Source organism: Dryobates pubescens, chromosome 12, assembly GCF_014839835.1.
Source record: "Dryobates pubescens isolate bDryPub1 chromosome 12, bDryPub1.pri, whole genome shotgun sequence".
In the NCBI taxonomy this organism is placed as follows: domain Eukaryota; kingdom Metazoa; phylum Chordata; class Aves; order Piciformes; family Picidae; genus Dryobates; species Dryobates pubescens.
Window position 1 is genome coordinate 19,762,204 of NC_071623.1, and position 19,571 is coordinate 19,781,774.

Here is a 19,571-nt window from a genome sequence, read left to right on the forward strand (position 1 = left end):
ATCCTCAAAAAGAGTAAGATTTGACTACTCCTAAAAAGCAATGTGTATTTCTCTAAGAACAAGTCATTGGTAGGTAAACATTTACAAAGATAGGTTCAGTATCTGCCCCCTTCAACATATGGAAATATCAGCCACATACATTACAAACCCTGCATTCAACTGCTTGCATCAGTGGAAAGACCAAACCATGACAGCTTTTACTTTATCATTGCTAAACTGCCTGTATCTCAAAGTTCACGAAAAGGCATAATCATATAAACATTTTTCTTTCACAAACAGTTTATAAATCCCCTATACCACTAAAATAGCAGCAAGATAGGAAAGAGAACGCACTCATCAGCTTTCAGTTCCACACAGTTTCCAAAGCACTGTTCAGCATGTATGCATTTTTGACAAACACCTCTTACCTGTAAAAGAGCAACGTTCAGATTCCTTACTAGATGTTATCGTCATGACAAGTCAAACAATCTTTTTTTACAAAAGGTTGGATGTCTTTTCAACAAAGCATGAGTGCAGGGTTTAAAAAAAAAAAATCAAAATCACCAAAACACAACCCTCAGAGACTTTCCCTTCCCTCACTGTCAGTCAAAAACAAGTTGGAATAAGTCTGAGTAGGAATTACCTGAATAAAGAAACTAGAGAGAGGGAGGGAGGGAGGGAGGGAGGAGAAGGAGGGAGGGGGAAAGACAGAGAGAGAGAGAAAAAAAATAGTCCGAGAGGAGACTCAGTGATGTCAGCAGTATGTCTTAAGGAAATCTACAGCTGAGCCCGGCAAACTTTATAACTACATAGCACTCAACACCCAGTTACGTGGTAAGCAAATACCTGCTTAAGAGGAAACTGATGTACTTCTAAAGAACGTCAGTTAATCTTTGAAGAAACTTTAGCCACCCTGATCAAAGTCCCTTAAAGGCCTTTTTGCCTAAATAAATAAGGTTACAAGTGGTTGTATAATATTAAGAAAAGTGTAAGAAGAGCAAAAAGTCAACCCTTTCCTGTTGGCAAAAGGGAGGCTGAAACTCATCTGAAATAATTTCATACTATGGCTGTAACACACTGAGCTGTAGCAGCCACGGATGCAGATGAAATCCCTGACCACCAAAGTTTCCAATCTGTTTAGCCACAACACTTTTCCTCTGATGACTTATTCTGGGTTTACTTCAGTGACTTTCAGCTCTTGTTTCCTCAAAGCAAAAGCACCATGCTGATTTGAATTGAGGAAAGTCAGGTACCTTGAACACAGCAAGGAAGAGGTGTGTGTATTTGCCATCTGTGAAGCCTGCACACTACTGTTGGTACCACTCTGGTATTTGATAAGATTCCCAGAACTGAATGAAAACAGCAGCTGTGAAAGGCAACTCACTGTAGCACTAAAAATGCTAATGTCATAGCCCTTGGGTATCATTCTTCTGTGCCCATTTCCCAGCAACACCGCTACCATGAACTACACATCTCAGCAAGCTAGTCCAATACACCTGTAGCTCAGCACCACCTGCCGGGACATCCTGCGGTCCAACATAATCAACACATGTGGTATGTGGTTTACTAACAAAATTGTGCCCACTTCGGATTCACAGAGAATACATTAGCAAAGGCAAAATTTCTTCTTTCATCAGCAGCATTGGTAAACAGGCATTTCAATGCCATTATCAGACATTAATAATGTTGTGACATGCAACACAGGAAACTAATGGCTGGAATTCTGCCTTTAAGTGGTCAAGTATGAAGGCATTCAAGCAGTGCCAGTAGGCAGCAGCTGTTTTACATTTAAAAGAGCAACAGTTAGATGTGATTTTTTTTTTCTTCACTTTGCCAGAGACTAAAGAATTTCACAAGACTTGGATTGTTCTCCAAATCCATGAACCTGTTGCACTGATATCTCTTTCTCTATATTTACTATGAGGGAGATGGCAAGAGCTCCTATCAGTTTTCATTGTGTATATATAAATGCTTGTAAATGTCTTTTTCTGCTTTCAGATACACTCTTCCATTTGCAGACCCTTCTGCAATGTCATGACATGAAGCACCTATGCTAGAAATTCTTCTTCACTATCCACTTAAATTATACTTAGTTGTAACTGAATTATACATTATTAAAAATGCTCAGTTGCACCTTTCTTTTTCCCTTTTTTTCATCCTTTTTATCTTTTTCCCCCTTTTTCTCTTTTTTTTTTTTTCTTTTTTTTTTCCTTTTTTTTCCCTTTTTTATTTTTTTCCTTTATTTTTTTTTTCCTTGCAAAGCTTGGGAAACTGCCCAAATCATAACTGAATGTGTGCTAGTCTTACACATCTCCCAAACCATCATCCATGGTAACACAGGGCCTGTGAAATCAGCTATAATGTGAGGGTCTGTTGGGAGAAGATAATATGAGAATGTGCTCTGAATGATGTATTTAATGTTTTGTAAAAATACACTACAATTCAGTTTTTAATTCCTGTGACTCTCTAGAACATTCCAGAAGACACTGGCAGTGTATAGGGTAGAGTTTAAGTTGTATAGGCATTTCCCAGCTTTGCATGATTGAATTTAAGATGTAAATGTTCTTGTTTGAACACAGTTTTCCATTAATTCATTTAGCAGAGGAAAAAAAGGTGATCACAGCTCTTAGCAGGAAGTGATGACTACAAAACCTCTCTCCCAGGAAGCTATGGAGAGGCTCCAGAAGATGACTGAGTTCACCACACTGCTCATGGCAGTGCAAAGCATTGTTCCAATTTCTCATTCCCCACTTTCTCTCTACTTTAATTTTGCACCATCTCTTGTACATGTATGACCACCTCAATGAATCCTGTCAGCTTGTTATATACACAAAGTGCCATATTTATATTCCCTTCTGCCGGATTACTTTTCTGCCAGTCTAGTGACCTGAGACACTTCACCTAGAGGTCACCTGAATTTGAGAGGAGTGAGAGGAATGTCTGGCCAGGAGAGGAAGAACAGACTATGGGTCACTTCCATACAATACAACAGCAGTCTGTGCTCAGCTCCTACTCCTCCTTTATTACAAGCAAAATATCTTAAACAAGTATCACTTCCTGGTGGGTGACCAGGTGGTGCTGAACTGTTCCTATACAACTGCAGAGGCGAGACAGAAGAATAAACTAATTTATTAGTTCATACCTTCCAAAATGTGTAAACTCACATGTTGTTCCTAAAAGCTCATAAGCCTGTCTCCTTAAAGCAACAACAGGTAAGATTTCATAAATTAGGGTCAGAGAAGTTGAAATACTTAACCAAACTTCTTCAATCAGTAGAGATGACTGGGAAATCCCAGGATGGTAAAAGATTTGCTCAAGGCTTTTTGGCTCTGAAGAGAGTTAAATTAGAAAAAGAGGCAATAAAACTAGAATCCCTGGCAGGAAAGTTAGTCCTACACATCAGATCTGCACATCCAACTTATCCTTCATCTAAAAGGCAGCTACTTTTTTATGGAAAAAGTGCTTTGGACTTCTCATGTGTGACCCTCAGCTCATGAAGGTGTGTACAGTGGGAATGGTGAAAAACTCCAGTGACAGTTCAAGCTCTGTTCCTGTGAACCTCAAATTCATGAGTTAAAAATCAGGCACAGGACACAAAGAAATTTGGATTGTTGTACAAAATAAGACATGACTAGAAATGAACTTTTCATAAAGAGGTCCTGTTCAACATGTCCTGAGCAGACATGTTCACCTGAGAACTGCTAAACGTGTATTTGGACTTTTATGCACCTAAATATTGGTGTAAAGGTGAGCCTTATCTACATTTCCCCAGATGCTTGGAAGTACTGAGGAGCACAGCTCCCAGAAAAATCACTCTTGATGCCTACACACTGTTGCATTCATGGTCTCTCAGGACTTGGGCTCCTTCTGTAATATTGGGATAGTAGCAGAGCGAGACCTTAGATGCGTTTCTTGACGAACACAACAAAGTGGGGGGAAAAGACACAAAAAATTATGTCTTGTAATATCACATTTATTGTTAGTGCACCCTTCAAGTCAAAACAGTTTGCTAAAGTGTTCAGTTGTGCTGGTTGGAGGCCAGAACTATTTTGTTATGATTCATGGTGCTCTGCATTCTGCAGCCATGTCAATCATACAGCCCAAATACTGTGTTTATATTTCAATAATAAACTATTAGAATGTAATATTTTCTGCACGTACCACCTGAATTTCCATCTTAATCTATATATATGTTGGTTTTTTTTTAATTGCAGCCATTTGAAAAACTGTATCAGTAATAGCAAGGCCTTCAGTTAGTAGAAGAAACTGGTAAAGATCACAGAATCATAGAAACAATATGGTCAGAAAAGACCTCGAAGATCAAGTCCAACTTGTCACCCAAGACCTTATGACTACTAAACTATGGCACCAAGTGCCACGTCCAATCACCTCTTGAACACCTCCAGGCATGGTGACTCCACCACCTGCCTGGGCAGCCCATTTCAATGGCTAACAACACTCTCTGAAGAACTCAAGCTCAACATCTCAAGCCTAAACTTCCCCTGGTGCAGATTGAGACTGCGTCCTCTTGTTCTGGTGCTGGTTGCCTGGGAGAAGAGACCAACCCCCTCCTGGCTACAACCACCCTTCAGGTAGCTTAGGATGTTGCCTATGTTGTCCATGGACTCACTACTTCAAAATGTGTCTTGATTTGAAAGTGAATACTGTAAAAGTAGTGTAACAGAAACTATCCACTTCATATTAACAGTAACCATGTATACCATACAATGCAGAAGTAAGCCCAAATACCATTTCACAAAACATTCAGTGCAAGACATATCCATGATTAAAATTACATGTTTAAAATGGTAAAAACCTCCACATTGCTGTGCACATGAAAGAATTTGATTTTAGAAGTAAGAAACCAACCTATATTTATTTTCCTATTCATAAGCTTACTAGAAGATCCCCTGCAGCTAAAGTTTCACTGACTTTCTGTATAGAAATATAAACATATACTTTCCAAAGCAGCATGGTTGAATACAAGATATTCAAAGTATTTAATCCAAAACTGGTTCTTGTTAAACATAGAGAGAAACTCTCCTGTGACTATATACTTTCTTTGCTGTATATTTCCTTTAACTGTTTTTTAATAGTCTCCTATTTTTGTACTTTTCCCCTGTTCATTATTCATCTACACTGCAAGTCAAGCCATTCATCTGCTAGTTACTGAAGAAGTTCCCAATAAAAAAAGAACTGAAAGGGTGAAAATTCATTACACACATTCCCAATAGATTAGGTAAAGCACTAGACCTGAAGATGCTGTAGGAAATGCAATTGTCCAAGTACGTGAATGGTAAGGGGCACATCAATCAATCTTCACACTCCAAAGAAATCAGAAACCACACTCTCACTGTATATGTGTGCTCTCAGAATGGTTGATGCACATTTCCCCCTTTCTTTTTTCTTTTGCTGCCTCTTTGTTGACATTGCAAGAGCGACCACACCAAGGAATTCACAGCACATTACCTAGCCTGCTACGCTTTAAAGCAGTGATTTGTGTACAAGCTCTCCAACATACGTTCTTTGCATTGTGAGACTGCGAGACGTTGTGGCTGACACTGTCGTTCCTAAGGGAGATTTGTGCACATGAAAAGCGTATAACTGGAAGGAGATTTTATTCCACTTGACGAGCTTCACACGGCAGGATCTGGCTAAGAAGGACCCAGTTCTGTTCTCAATGAATCAAGCAGTGACCTTTGTGGAAGCCTAGTTACCACGGCAGTTAATGCATTCAAAAGCTTCGACTTCAGCCCAAACAATATGGATTCAAGAAGACTGCAGTTTGGATGTGTCTTATCTGTTAACATTAAGGAAGATGATTGTTCTTCGTACATCTGGCTCTGGATTTCAGAGCCTCATCAAGGCTGCTATACTGCTAGGTGTGGAAAGACTTTGATGGCAAACCTCAGCTTCCAAGTTTAAGCTCCTCCACAGAGGTGTTGCTTCTTGATGACAGAACTACTGACAAGTTACCACCCAAGATGACAAAAGGATTACCAGAGAGCAGAAAGTTCTGAAGAATAAACAGTCCCCTGAGAAAAGCTGCTCCTTCCCAAGCACACTTGGCTGCTTTCTCCACAACTGTGGAAACAAGCATCCTCCTGGTTTGATTCTAGCCTAGAGTCAGGGCGCATTCACAGGCAGGAATACAATTTCAACTTGTCTTTCCACATCAGAGTGAAAATGATCATGTGCTTCAGATCCAAGAGGGATTTTAATTTCCTATCCCATGCCATTCTGGTCAAAATGTCCAAAGCAGCCAAAATTCACCTCAAATTCCTGGAACTGGGCCACATGTGTTTGCTTTCCAAAACTCTCTGGTGGGTGCATGCTTGGTTTGCCACATGGTGAGCCAGCAGGATGCATAAACCTCTCTATGGGGATGATCTGTTCACAGTGCTGGTAGCACCCACGAAGCAAAGATGCTTCCTGTAGCACTTCCATGATCAGTCTTATGAGAGCAAGAGCAAACAGCTCTCCAGGTCGCTCAGGTTATAGCTCTAACATTGATTTTGTTGCCACAGGATCAGCTCTGCTGTCACTGAGAACTATGCTCTACAGGGCCTGAAAACTGCTCTCAGCTACAGGCAGGATATCTGGCCTAAGAAGTGGCCCAGGGTTATGGTCCAGAAGTGTTGCTCTAGGGGATGCTGGGAGAAACAAGGCTAAAAGTAGTCGGCTGCTAGAACCACTGACCACAAGAAAGGGAAGCAGCTTACTCTGAGCTATCATTTTGCCCTGCTTGACCCATGATGATCAGTCCCCCTAGTGTTCCTGTGGCTTCCTCTTAAGTGTAAATTTCCTTACTTAGAGCTGCCCTGATGACCAGAAATCCTTCTGGGAAATACTGGATGGCTCCAGCTTCTCAGACACTGGATATGTCCTTCTTTTGATATGTTTTCTGTGGTACAAAGAACATTCATCAAAGAGAATCTTTCATACTCAATACCTCCTAACTATATCTTGTCACATATCTTCAATAGCACATTTCAGAAGACATCAAGGGGAAAGGAAATCTTTCAATCAGACTTCCGTTTATTGGGGTCACTAAATCTGGACAGTCCACTCTGAATTCTCCATCACACAATCTCTAATTCTCAAACACATTTCTTAGCAGTCTCCAGTAAGCAGGTTAGTTATTTTCTTACTTCTGTAACTCAGTGGTGTTTTAATGGAGCTCTACACTAGAGTAATTTGAGAAATAATGGATTTTTTTTTTTACTTGGAAAATCATTTTCATGAGAAGCAATATGAGCTCTGCAAAGAAGTCTGCCCTGGACTTTCATTTATTGAATTTGAGTTGTTCAAGCCTGTGACCATGTGGGACAAGAAATGTGCCATTACTATTACCACTTTCAGATGCTCAGACAAGATGGTCTGTTAGGAAGCCATACTAAAAAGGCAGAACAAACTAAATCAGTAATTCTGTGCATTTTAGATGACTCACCCTGCTTTGAATGAAAGTAGCTGCCAAATTTTATCAAAGAGGATTACGAAGTGAGGCTACAGACAAGAAGTTGACAGCAATGTGACGCTACTGAAAATGCACAAAAGGAGAGCAATGTAGAGAAGGATATAGAGTTTGTGGTGTAAGGTGTATGTACAAAGACTGTCCTGGGGCATGCAACACAGATGATGGCGTTCCTACTAAAAAAAAAGAAAAAAAAAGATTAGGAAAGTAGTCTTCCAAAAGCGCAAACTTTTGTCCAGACAGCACTAAAAAGACTCCTCTCTAAGATGAAATTTTGTAGAAAGCAAAGCTGCCATAATTTATCAATTGAAATCAACTTTGAGAGGAAGTAAAATATAATATTGCAGGGGAAGAAAAGAATTGTTTCATGACAAGAAGATGGCACAGGGGTACTGGCTGCACCCGTTGTCACTGCGATTGCACCACAGTTTCCATTGCAACCTCCTATTTTCATATGCCATAAGCATTGCAAAATGTTGACCTTTGGGGCTGCATTTTTCCGTGCTTGCTCCCTGCCCCAAAGGAGAATTCTTTCACAAAGTCTGAGCAAAATTTTTTCAGGGACCATGGCTATTACTCTTCAGACGTTGCCAGGACAGCTTGCTTCAAGCAGATTGTATAGCAAATGCTTTGTTCCTCTGAGCTATAATAAATCCTACCATCCATCATGTAAAGCCAAATAGTGAAAGTACAAAAAAACCAACAAATCAGAGCTTTCCTTATTTAAATGTTTGCAAGAACTGTTTAGGCTTGCAAATGGCAGCAGACAAAGAGAAGAGACATTTAACTGGGAGACACTGACCTGAGCAAAACACGCCTTTAATGAGAGTCCTTGACCCTACCACATTCACATCAGGAACTCTTGGGTTACAGAGACAACTATTGAGAAGTGGCGTTAAATGTGATCTTCAAGGCACAGCAACACAACAAGCAACTCAATAGGAAACTGGATATGTTTTGTCCCTTTAAGTGTACTTTAGATAGGATGTCTGCTTCTCTCCATTAAGAAGTAAAACAGTGCTGTTTCCATCCATTGCCCTAAGTCAGATAGTTTCCTGTAAAGCTGGCAAAGTCTAGGTCAAGAACATTAGATGCTCTTCATTTTTCATTTGAAGGAGCCTTAAAACATGGATATAGATGCTGAACTGCAGGTACTCATGCTTGAAAATGGTCTCTTGAGGCTTTAAAGACTGCAGTCTATGCATTAGGACAGAGATGATGAGCAGAACTCAAAGCCAAAACCAATCCCAAAACAAAACCCCGTGTCTGCTATTAAGCCATAGCACCCAGGTGGCCTCATGCACCCTCACATATTCTCCTGATTTTATCATTCACGGAAAATATGTCTGAAAGATACTGTACAGACAGGACAAGCCAGTCTCCTTACAGACCACAATAAAGACTACAGCTGTCCAAAGGTCTCTGGGAGTGCAAGTGTATTTGTTTCAGAAGTTCTAGTTTATGAGGATGCACACCCTCTAGATTTCAGCTTTATTTGGTGCCAGTTGGCAGGTGGAGAAAATTTAATTGCAATATGACCTGTAATGCTGCTGAATAGTTGATTGGTATTCATCTCTAGGTTTGTCTCCCATGGTTTGCTCTTAAAGGAATTTCAGCCACAGATTGTAACGTACAAGCTGCATGAAAATCTGAGACCAGCTTTCTAGAAACAGATAGAATGGCTACAGTAAAGCTTCACAACCAGTGTACAAAAGTGTTACACTGAAGCTTTAATTTATGTATCAAAACTTTTGCAGGCAACCATAAATGATCTCTTTAATCACCATCTTTCTCTGCATCTCTTAGGCTTTCAGCAAATACTGGGAACACAGCAGCATTGCTGTTTGTCCCTGCCTAGGGGCTTGTTCCCTCACTGAGTCCAGTTTGGCTACATCCCTGCAGATAGTGCCAGACCAATAAGCTGAACCCATTCAGACCAACCTGTTTGGTCTGTTTCTTGTTGAGCTGACCTTGGCTGTATTTGCATGACTATCTCTGACATTGATTTCTGCAACATTCCCACCATGATAATCTTTTGGGGTTCAGCTGTTCCCATGCTTTGATTTCACCTCTTACCCTCCTTCCACTTTCCTCATTTATCTTCAAATGGTTGCATTTTATATCTGTCGTTATTCCAACTTCAACCTTTGAGTGCCTGATTATCTGCTTTCATTGACTACTTCATTCAGCCCATAGAAATACACTGTTTGTGCACTGTCTTGATGTATCTGCATTTGACATGAAATAAGACATTGCAATGCAATAATTTTAATCTCCAATCCAATAGAATGCCAAGCAATTTTACAAGAGGCACAAGATGATCTGATGGTTTTAAAATCTCCTTTTCCTAGCTGCAACTACATGAAATAACTCTTAAATAACTCTTCCAGTTTTGTATGCTAAGACTATCTGTCTGATATGCAATTGCACCTGCATGTGGACCTCAATAGCAGACCACCAGTGGCTTTCTTCTCTAATACATCCAATACCAGTAATAACTGATTAAAAGAAAAAAAGAGTGATGGTGAATCCATAGTGGTTTATCATTCACTAAGTTTTTATATGAAGCAATTGCGTGACCTCCATAAATCTTTATGGCACTCTTCTGGAGGAGTTTAAGTGTAGCTTTTTTCTGCGCATTTATGTGGAGCTCTCTCTGTTGCTTCTGCTTCTCACAATACATTTCAGCTGCATGCTATGATGAATTTAGCAAAAACAGTGACACTGAACCCTCTGCCCTCCACATTTTTCCATTTACTTCTGGAGTACTGTTATGTTGACCACTGCAGCATACTCTGATTTGAAGTCACACTATTTCTTCTCCCTGTTCTGCAGCTAACTGCAGCTGGTTGACAATTGACTTCATCAGGGCAATGAATTTATTCATCTGGATTGCTTGGAATGAAAGGAACTCTTTTCCTCAGGGTTCATTCCACTGCCTTGAAGTTCCACTTACTCCAATATACCTTTTCAGATTTTTTTTTTCTGCTGTATCAGAATTTGTTCCTCCAAAGGGAAGGCCAGCTGTGCCATCTATCTCTTCCTGGAGGACATCTGTTTTTAACTCTTCTTTGAAACAGAGTTCTCTGATGCATCAACTAAACCTATTCAGGTGTGTTTACTATATTTGCATTACAGGGTAGACCAAAAACTCATAAAGCTAGCAAAGGCAACCTCGCAAATATATCCTCTGTATTTACCTACCTTTGTTGCCACTTTGTTGCCTATGCTGTTCATCACCCTTCCCCCCCACCACTAATTGTTGGTATTATGGGCCCAACTTCATGTCCACACAAATTAACCTTTAGCACAGTGCTCCTATGCCTTGCTTTCTTGCTCTTTCCTCAGATCTTTCCCTGCTTGTCCAACCTGAAATTGATTTGCTCAACTTTTGCTAGCTACTTTGACTTCTTTTGTTTCACTTCAGCCTTGGCTTGTTTACATTTTCCCCATATTGCCTTGCTTTATTGCTCGTCTAGACTGTCATTAACTATGTGTACTTTCCAATAACTTCCTTCACTTTTTTTTTTATAACTTCCTTGAATATAGCCCAGCTGATCTGTAGTGAAATTTCATTGCAAGTCACTAGCCTGAGAAGTCACAAAAAACAACTGCCTTAGAGAACTGCCTCCAAGACTCATCCTTTAATACAGTCCTGTACTTAGACACAGGAAGTTTGAGGTGTTTTCCATAGGTGAACAGAAACAGAAAAGAACTCTGCCTTGATTGAAGCCATGAAATTTCCACTGAATAACATGAATAAAATGCTACTGAGCCAGGTGTGTGAGACAGACTCCAGGCAGGCAGCTCACAGAGTTTACACAGGTGAGTCTGTCTCACAGAGCAGTCCTGAGTTCTCATCTGGATGATGGAGACTGGCTTGCTTGTTCCTGGCCAGACAGTGGGTCCTGACACGGATCTCCTTTCTGCTGGACAAGATAGACTGTCCAAAAACCCACCCATTCTGTCCAAGAATTTTTTTCTGGAACTTGGCCATCAGGCCTAGGCCATGGAAAGGGCTCTGGATTTCCAATAAGTTGAACCTCCAGGAATCTGGAGCTATCAAAGCTGAGAGAGACAATTTCATTCCAGCATTGGCAAGACAATATTTGGATGCAAAACATTACAAGATGTCCTGCCAGTTCTGGTTTTGGGCACAGACTCCAAAGCAGGTGAATCCTTCCTTATTCATAGTTCCACAGCAAGTAAAATATTTTAGAGTGGTAGCAAAGATGAAACTATCTGCTAGAAAAGGGAGCTGAAAGAAATGGTCATCTTTAAAAGATCTACTGCCTCGTACTGACAGCAGTTTCCAGTTTGCAAGCAAATTAAAATAAAATAATTGTAGTCTGTATCTATGTCTGCACTAAGATAGGCACTTGCATGTAAATAAACCTGAATTTACATGCATACACTCCAACTAGATGGCGTATGTGTGACATGTGCATGTGTGTACACAGGTGCCGAAGTACTTTCCAGGAGTCAGATTTTCAGACTTCCCTTGGCAGGCCAGACTGCCTTCACCTCCTGTGATCCCAGATATCATGGTGTGGGAGAAAGGAGTCCTTTTTTTCTCTCCTAGGTTTCTGGAACTACTTCAATTCAGAGTCTCCTTTTTATATCTCTGGTCCTGGCACATTTGACAATCAAAGTAAATCTCTATTTCCCTCACTCCTTTACTGTCAAGAGTCGGCCAGGTATTGGGGACTCTGGCAGATGAGTCCTAAAATCTGCATCTCAAGAACACTGCTCTAGAATAAAGGAGGTTATGTTGGGTGGTGTTGCCAAAATTCAGAAAGTTTCTATACAAATGTCTATATTTGCTTAAAAGGCTGTTGAAAGTCCAAAGTAGCTTCTACCAAAATTCTGGTAATTAGCAGTTGTTTTAAGAATGTATATGTATGCCAAAAACGATGTACTGCATTTATCAGCTTGGAACTATTATAACCTTTTCAGTAAATAATATCCTAGTTTCTGAAAAAGCCTAAAATGTGTATCTAATCCAATTGTGTCACCTCTCATTTCCTTCAAAGAGGGGAAAAAAAGGCAAAGCTAAGTATGAAATTCTGTTTTGAATTAACTGCCAGTGACCTCTTTGTGCAAAGTTATTACTGCAAATACTGTGTCTGAGAGCCTTCAGTTACCTCCCACCCCTGCAATGCATAAGTAAAGGTAGGTAATACTGTCAGCAATATTATCTTGCATTTGTGCCGGGTTTCTCACACAAAATGTTCTAGCTCCTTGCAGGGTAATCCTTTCACTAAGGCCCAGGCTCTGACCCTTCATGGTCAGGCTCATACTGTGGGCACTGTATTAAACACAGCAAATGGTAGGGCAGCTTGGAGTATGGGGAGGAATTACACATTTTAACTCCACTGCAGTGTGCCACTGTTAAGTAAATAACCCTCCACAGGGCGCAAACCAACAACAAGAGCTCTGCAGTGCCAGAGTTGTTGAGAGAAGGAATGAAGAGTATTCCAGTATTATTCTCAATACCACTTAGTTATTTTTATACCTTTCCAGTAGTATGGAGAGATTGAAGTGTAAAAATGATTCCGGCCATCTAAAGAAAAATGCAAGACTAGAAAGGATACTTAAACAGAGAGACTTTTTTACTCAAGTAGTGATAGAGCTCTCATTCTAGTCAGGGCAATCTGATGTGGTAAAAGCTTGAATATTCCAATTGGGATGAATGAACACACAATCGATTTTCTTCATTAGAATAAAGCCAGTTTAAACTCATTACATTGTTCCTTTTTGTTAGTCTTGCCAGCCTCTCACTCTCTCTGCTCAGCCATGCACCCACAAATACCTTTCCACACCAGTATATTTATTCCAGGTTCTTCCTCCTCCTCCTTGCCTTCCTCAGCAGACAGGGACTCCTTGATGGCATCTCCTGAATATGTTTGCAGTCAGTTGCTGAGGATCAAGAGGCTCATCTCGCTTCTCTTCTTCCCCACTGCTTACTGAAGCTCTGCTGTTTCTTCCAGTCTTACCCTTTCCTGATCACTCCTACAGCTTCCTTGCTCTCAGCAGCTGGAGAAGGTTGAGGTGGTGAGTCGGAGAGCTCGAGAGCCAAGAGAAAGAAGAGAATGTATACTTTGGTATTTTGGAAGCTGGAATCCAGGGAGAAGCTTAAGAACGTGACTTGAGGCCAAAATGCTTGGCTCTCCAGTTACAAAGTTAAGTGAGGCAGGTTTATTCCTATCACAACACTGTGGCTTATGTCTTGTTGGAAGCTGCCAGCATCGGTGATGTGTGGTGGTTTCACAGGAACTTCTCTTTCACTCATCTTCTTTCTGTAGTGCTGTGGGAGGAAACGGGTAACAGTGGAACAGCAGCACTGCAAGAAACTCATCTGAGATAGAGTGATTGACTGTGGAGCACAATACATGCCACATTACGAGATCATGTGCCTAAGAGTTATTATTGGGACATCTGGAGGTTACAATTCTGTCACTGTCCTCCTCAACTGTAGTCCCTTTCCCTCATTCCAGCAGACTTGGGGCCCTCAAACTGTTAATTTGGTCTTTGACTACTATTTCATTTATCCCAGCTGTGGAGTTGGGGGGCGGGAACACAACAGAAAAAGCAACATCTCACTGAAAACAGATGCTGCCTCTGTTCTAAGCAGATAAATTAAATACATAAAGCATAGGTTTGCACTGTTGATTCTTTGTGAAGTTTAATGCTTTTATCCTTGGTATTAGAATTTCAAGTGCATTGTGCAAGGGCTGGTGGGTGATGTGATGGTAGGAAGCAGTCTAGGGTGCAGCAACCATGAGATAGTGGAGTTTTCAATATGCAGGGAAATAAGGAAGAGCAACAACAGAATCCTTACTTTGGACTTCCAGAGGGCAGACTTCAGCTTATTCAAGCAACTAATTCAGAGAGTACCCTGGGTAGCAGCCCTTAAGAACAAAGGGGTCCAGGACAGTTGGACCTACTTCAAACAGGAGCACTTGAAGGCACAGGAACAGGCTGTGCCTATATGCCAAAAGATGAGACGGCAGGGAAGGTTGGGGTCAGTGTGGCTGAAGAGGGGCCAGGCAAAAAGGGACCTGGGGGTACCGGTTGACAGTAAGCTGAACACAAGCCAGCAGTGTGCCTAGGTGGCCAAGAATGCAAATAGCATCTTGGTCTGCAGCAGAAAGTGTAGCCAGCAGGAGCAGGGAGGTCATTCTGCCCCTGCACTCAGCACTGGTTAGGCCACACCTTGAGTCCTGTGTCCAGCTGGGGGCCTCTCAATTTAGAAAGACATTGAGACACTTGAATGTGTCCAGAGATGAGCAATAAGGCTGGGGAGAGGTCTGGAGAACAAGCCCCATGAGTTGATGCTGAGGGAGCTGGGGTTGTTTAGCCTGGAGAAGAGGAGGTTCAGGGGAGACCTTATTGCTCTCTACAACTGCCTGAAAGGAGGTTGTAGCCAGGTGGGGGTTGGTCTCTTCTCCCAGGCAACCAGCACCAGAACAAGAGGACACAGTCTCAAGCTGTGCCAGGGGAGGTTTAGGCTGGACGTTAGGAAGTTCTTCACAGAAAGAGTGATTGCCCATTGCAGTGTGCTGCCCAGGGAGGTGGTGGAGTCACCATCCCTGGAGGTGTTCAAAAAAAGGAATGGATTTGGCACTTGAAGCCATGGCTTAGTCAGTCATGAGGTGTTAGGTATTGGGTAATAGGGTGGACCTGATGATCTCTGAGGTCTTTTCTAACCTGGTTGATTCTATGAGTCTGTGACAACATCAGCTGCCCTTGGTAAGGCCCAACATTGTTCTTGGAACTATCTAATCAGGCAAAAATTAAAGCAGGTCCTCTTATGGTGTAATTTGTTGGCATAAATTGTTGTATTTCTTTTACCAAGCAAGACAAACCACTTTCCAACCTGCCCCTCTTCCTGAAGGCTTCCTGTTCAGAGTTGACTGATAAGTGAATGCATTTTCCAGATATACTTTATTGCCTTTTTTCCTCCTTTCCTTCTTTATTTCTGAAAAGAAGCAGTGAGGGGGAAGAAGTAGTCTGTAAATGAGGCACAAAAGCAGAGATTTATTGCATGATGAGAGCAGACTCAAGGGGCCTCCAGGTAAAAAGAGTATAATGAGCATAACATCATATGACTAAATAGCTCCTGCTCCACCACCACCATTTTTGCACCCATCTCAGACTGGGGGCAAGATCCTCACCAGCCAAGATCCCACCCAGAGGAGTTCAGCCCCAGTAAGGAGGCTCAGCCAGCACCCGTGGATGATATTAGAGGAGTCATCAATCCTTGCCCTAACAGCCGGGGGGCCACCAGGCCCCCCGGCCTTTGTTGTCACCACCACCATCACCCAGTGTGCACCACAGGCACTCACCAGAGATGAGAGGAGGATCCTCCAAGCCCAGATGGGCTCAGCTAGGGGCTTCTGCCTTTCCTGGGGGGAATTAAATAGGGCAGTGGGTGGGGAGGGCAAAGTGGCCACACCTGGGGTGGGAGGAGACTCCAACAGAGCCCAGGTGCTCTGGGATTTGAGGGGAAAAGGGGAAGAAATGGGGCAGGTGAGGGACATTTTAGGACTAGGGGGAATGGAAAAAAAAATAGAAATGGGAAGATTTAGATTGGATGTTAGGAAGAAATTCTCCACCATGAGGGTAGTGAGACACTGGAATGGTTTGCCCAAGGTGGTGGTAGAAGCCTCATTCCTGGAAGTTTTTAAGGCCAGGCTGGATGTGGCTCTGAGCAACATGATCTAGTGTGAGGTGTCCCCACCCATGGCAGGGGGGGTTGGAACTGAATGGTCCTTGGGGTCCCACTCCAACCCCAGCAATTCTATGAGTCTATAATTCTAAAACAATTTTGCAGTTTAGGCTGGATGTTAGGAAGAAATTCATCACAGAAAGAGAGATTGGCCATTGGAATGTGCTGCTCAGGGAGGTGGTGGAGCCACTACCCCTGGAAGTGTTTAATAAGAGACCAGATGAGGCACTTAGTGCCATGGTTTAGTTGATTAGATGGTGTTGGGTGATAGGTTGGACTTCATGATCTTTTGATGGTCTTTTCCAACCTGGCTAATTCTGTAATCCTGTGATTCTGTGCCACTAGTCTTGATCCATATTGATTAGGGAAATAGCCCATTGGCATGTCTTGTGAGTACTGTATATTGAATGGACTGACAATTTATCTTCTGGTCCTTTGGCATTTATGATATCTGTGTCATGGGTTTAGCCAACTGAATCTTCAGATGAGTATGCAATACCGTGCCATTGTCATGCCAGCTTTAAGTGAAAGTATCATGGGGCTTGTAGTTTGGATTGTGACATGAGAGGCTTCCTGTTTCTGGTTGCTCCTTTCAGTTTCTGGGGTTTTGTTAGTTAGTTTGTTTGTTTTTTTTCTGCTGGACTGGGTGCAGGGTTGGGGATGGAAAGCTTGTTTTATGGCTGGCTTCTGCTGCTGCTTCTGCTTTTGCAGTGTTTTTATGCTAAGGCACCGATGTACAATTACAATGTACCAACATATATTACAAAGTACATTTGTATCATCTCATTAAAGTCCTTATCTCAACCCAAGTTTGTGGTTTTTTGTTTGTTTTTAGCTACTTTCCCTCCTGATCTGGGTCTGGGTGCAGGGTGTGAAAGTTTGCTATCTTAAATCAGGACATTCTCCCAGTCAGATCCAAGCAAGATGCCACAGACATCCTGACAATCACTATGTATGAGGATACAGGTTGGAGTAGTGGTGGAGTATGGGGAAGGGTTATGCCATACTCACGCTGTAAGACAGCCCCAAAGGCTGATCCTTGTGGTTCTGCATAGGACATAGATGGCTCAGTCACTGGTTTGCCTGATTTCTGTGAAAACTCTCAGAATGGCAAGATGTGAGGGTCATCTGATCAATGTGGGTTTTATAGGAGAAGAGATTAATCATTTCATATTTTTATTTGAAAAACTGTCATTGCCTTTCCATAGATCACTTGGATATAAAATCCATCATCCAGTCCACTCATTTATCAAAACATTTCACTTTCTTGCATTTTCCTAGTTGCTGTAAGTGGGAAATTTATTGGCTGCTAAATCTGCATTTAATTAGACTACAGCTATAGTGTTCAGACACTGAGAAATCCATTCACTGCAGTGGCTGTTGTAAAGTGCCTTCCTTCTGCTTCTTGTGGAAGGTAAAACTCAATACCAGTGTGATACCCTAGCAGGCAAACTCGAGAACACAAAAGATGCTTCAGCAGACAACTGAAGCAGTTCTTTTTGTTTGTTTGTTTTGTTGGTGATGGTGGTGTGTTGTATTTTTACTGATAAAACTGCACTATGTTTTCCAAAGAACAAAAGCCATACTTCATTTTTGGAAGACATTATGCCAACGATAAAACTTACAACTTCAAGCACACAACAAATCCCTTCCAAGGGCCAAGATTTAACACTTGTCAAACAACTTGCAATCTGCAAGTACAAATCTGTCTGCAATGCAGCTGGAACCACTGCAGTATTAAATCTTTGGTTCAGGAACCTCATCTTCAACAATGTTTAACACATCACTAAGATTCCTATTCTGTATGAACTGTGTTCTTGATACTTTTTAACCATTCCTGGTGAGTAAAATCCTCAAAATGTACACCAGGTCAGTTGTTAAGTAATCAAAGGATGAAGTTTTACTTGTAAGTAATTGCCCTCACAGTGTCCACATCCTTCTTCAGCAGAGGTCCAGAGGTTAAGTGAGGATCTAGCCAGCTGCTTATAAATGCAATTTAAGAAAGATGCCAAGATGCTAGAACTTGTCCAGCAAAGGGCAACAAGGACACAGCCTCAAGCTGTGCCACAGGAAGTTTAGGCTGGGTGTTAGGAAGAAACTCTTCGCAGAAAGAGTGATTTGCCATTGGAATGGGCTGCCCAGGGAGGTGGTGGAGTCACTGTCCCTGGAAGTGTTTAAAAAGAGACTGGATGAGGCACTTAGTGCCATGGTTTATTTATTAGCTGGTGTTGGGTTAGACTTGATGATCTCAAATGTCTTTTCCAGCCTGGTTAATTTTGTGATTCTGTGATAAATCCTGTTCTGTGACTCATTCACTGATATGCCTGTATGAACCAAGACATCAGGGTCTGTCCATGACCATAGGGACTGAATAACGGCCACTCAATTCAGTGGTGAGCAAACGCTGCTACGACAGAAGGTGCTGAATTGGGCCTTTATTTTAAAACGTTAGCACCTGGCAAGGGAGCTGAGGAATGCAGCTGTCATTTTAAACCATGGTGTAATTTTTATTTAAGTTGACAGCTTTCAAACAGTACATCCTGTAGTCTTAAAAAAAAACAAAAGAAAAAAGAAAAAAAGGCAACACATGATTGCTATACCATGGTCCTGCAAATGCCTATCAAATAATTCCAGAAATGACTAGAAAGTGTAGAAGTATAGTTTTTACACTATGAAAAAATAAATTAAGGTATAGTGATCAGTTTTCCCCACTGTCAACATTAAGATCAAGGTCAGAAAACAGAGCCAACCAAACTCAGCTATCTTTTAATACAAGGGCCTTTTCGCCTCTTTCCCTTGTAGTGCTGCCACAGCAAAACAGATGCTAGAAATTCGCACTCCAAAACTCTTTGCTTTTCATCCAGTATTAAAGCTATGGTGACATTCCAAGTTAAACTCACAAAGGAGAAAGAAATATGCTGGTGTTTTCGTTGTAATATGAATTTTCCATTGAAGCCGTGGTTGAATTAGCAGTTCATTTTTTAACCATTACTTTAATTTGCTCCTGGTGGTCAATTCTTCTTTTTTTTTCTTTTCTGTAAAAGTCATGTCTTAGTCCTATGCATTTTGAGACACCTCGATATAAAATGTTTTAAAGGGAAAGGAACTGTCTAATTATATGTCTGTAAAGTGGGTAGAGAGCTGCATTTGTGTGGAGTAAAACAAATAAGAGAAAATGTGGAGGAATGCACTTCTGAACAAATGTGGACCTACCCATCTTGTTCCCATCCATGAGCAGTAATATTAAGGTGTTGGGAGTGATTCTGAGTCTAGACATCCATTATAGGTTTTGTACTTTAAATCCCACTTTTAACTTGTGTCTGGAGTAACTGATGTGTCCACACACTTTTTTTCCCCCACTGTTTTTCCTCTGTAGCATGTGGAAAG

At 41.5% G+C, this 19,571-nt stretch overlaps 1 protein-coding gene across 2 annotated transcripts in view; it reads right to left on the reverse strand.

The window, feature by feature from the left end:
* KCNJ15 (potassium inwardly rectifying channel subfamily J member 15) overlaps positions 1–13,794 on the reverse strand; it is a 36,551-nt gene extending 22,757 nt beyond the window's left edge. Inside the window, exon 1 of one of the 2 annotated variants that reach the window (XM_054166015.1) lies at positions 13,266–13,794. The gene's annotated coding sequence lies outside the window, so the exon portion shown is untranslated. Of the gene's footprint in view, positions 1–407; positions 518–13,265 lie in introns of those variants that run through there. The other variant, XM_054166016.1, reaches the window with a different exon arrangement.
* Positions 13,795–19,571: the final 5,777 nt, after the last annotated feature.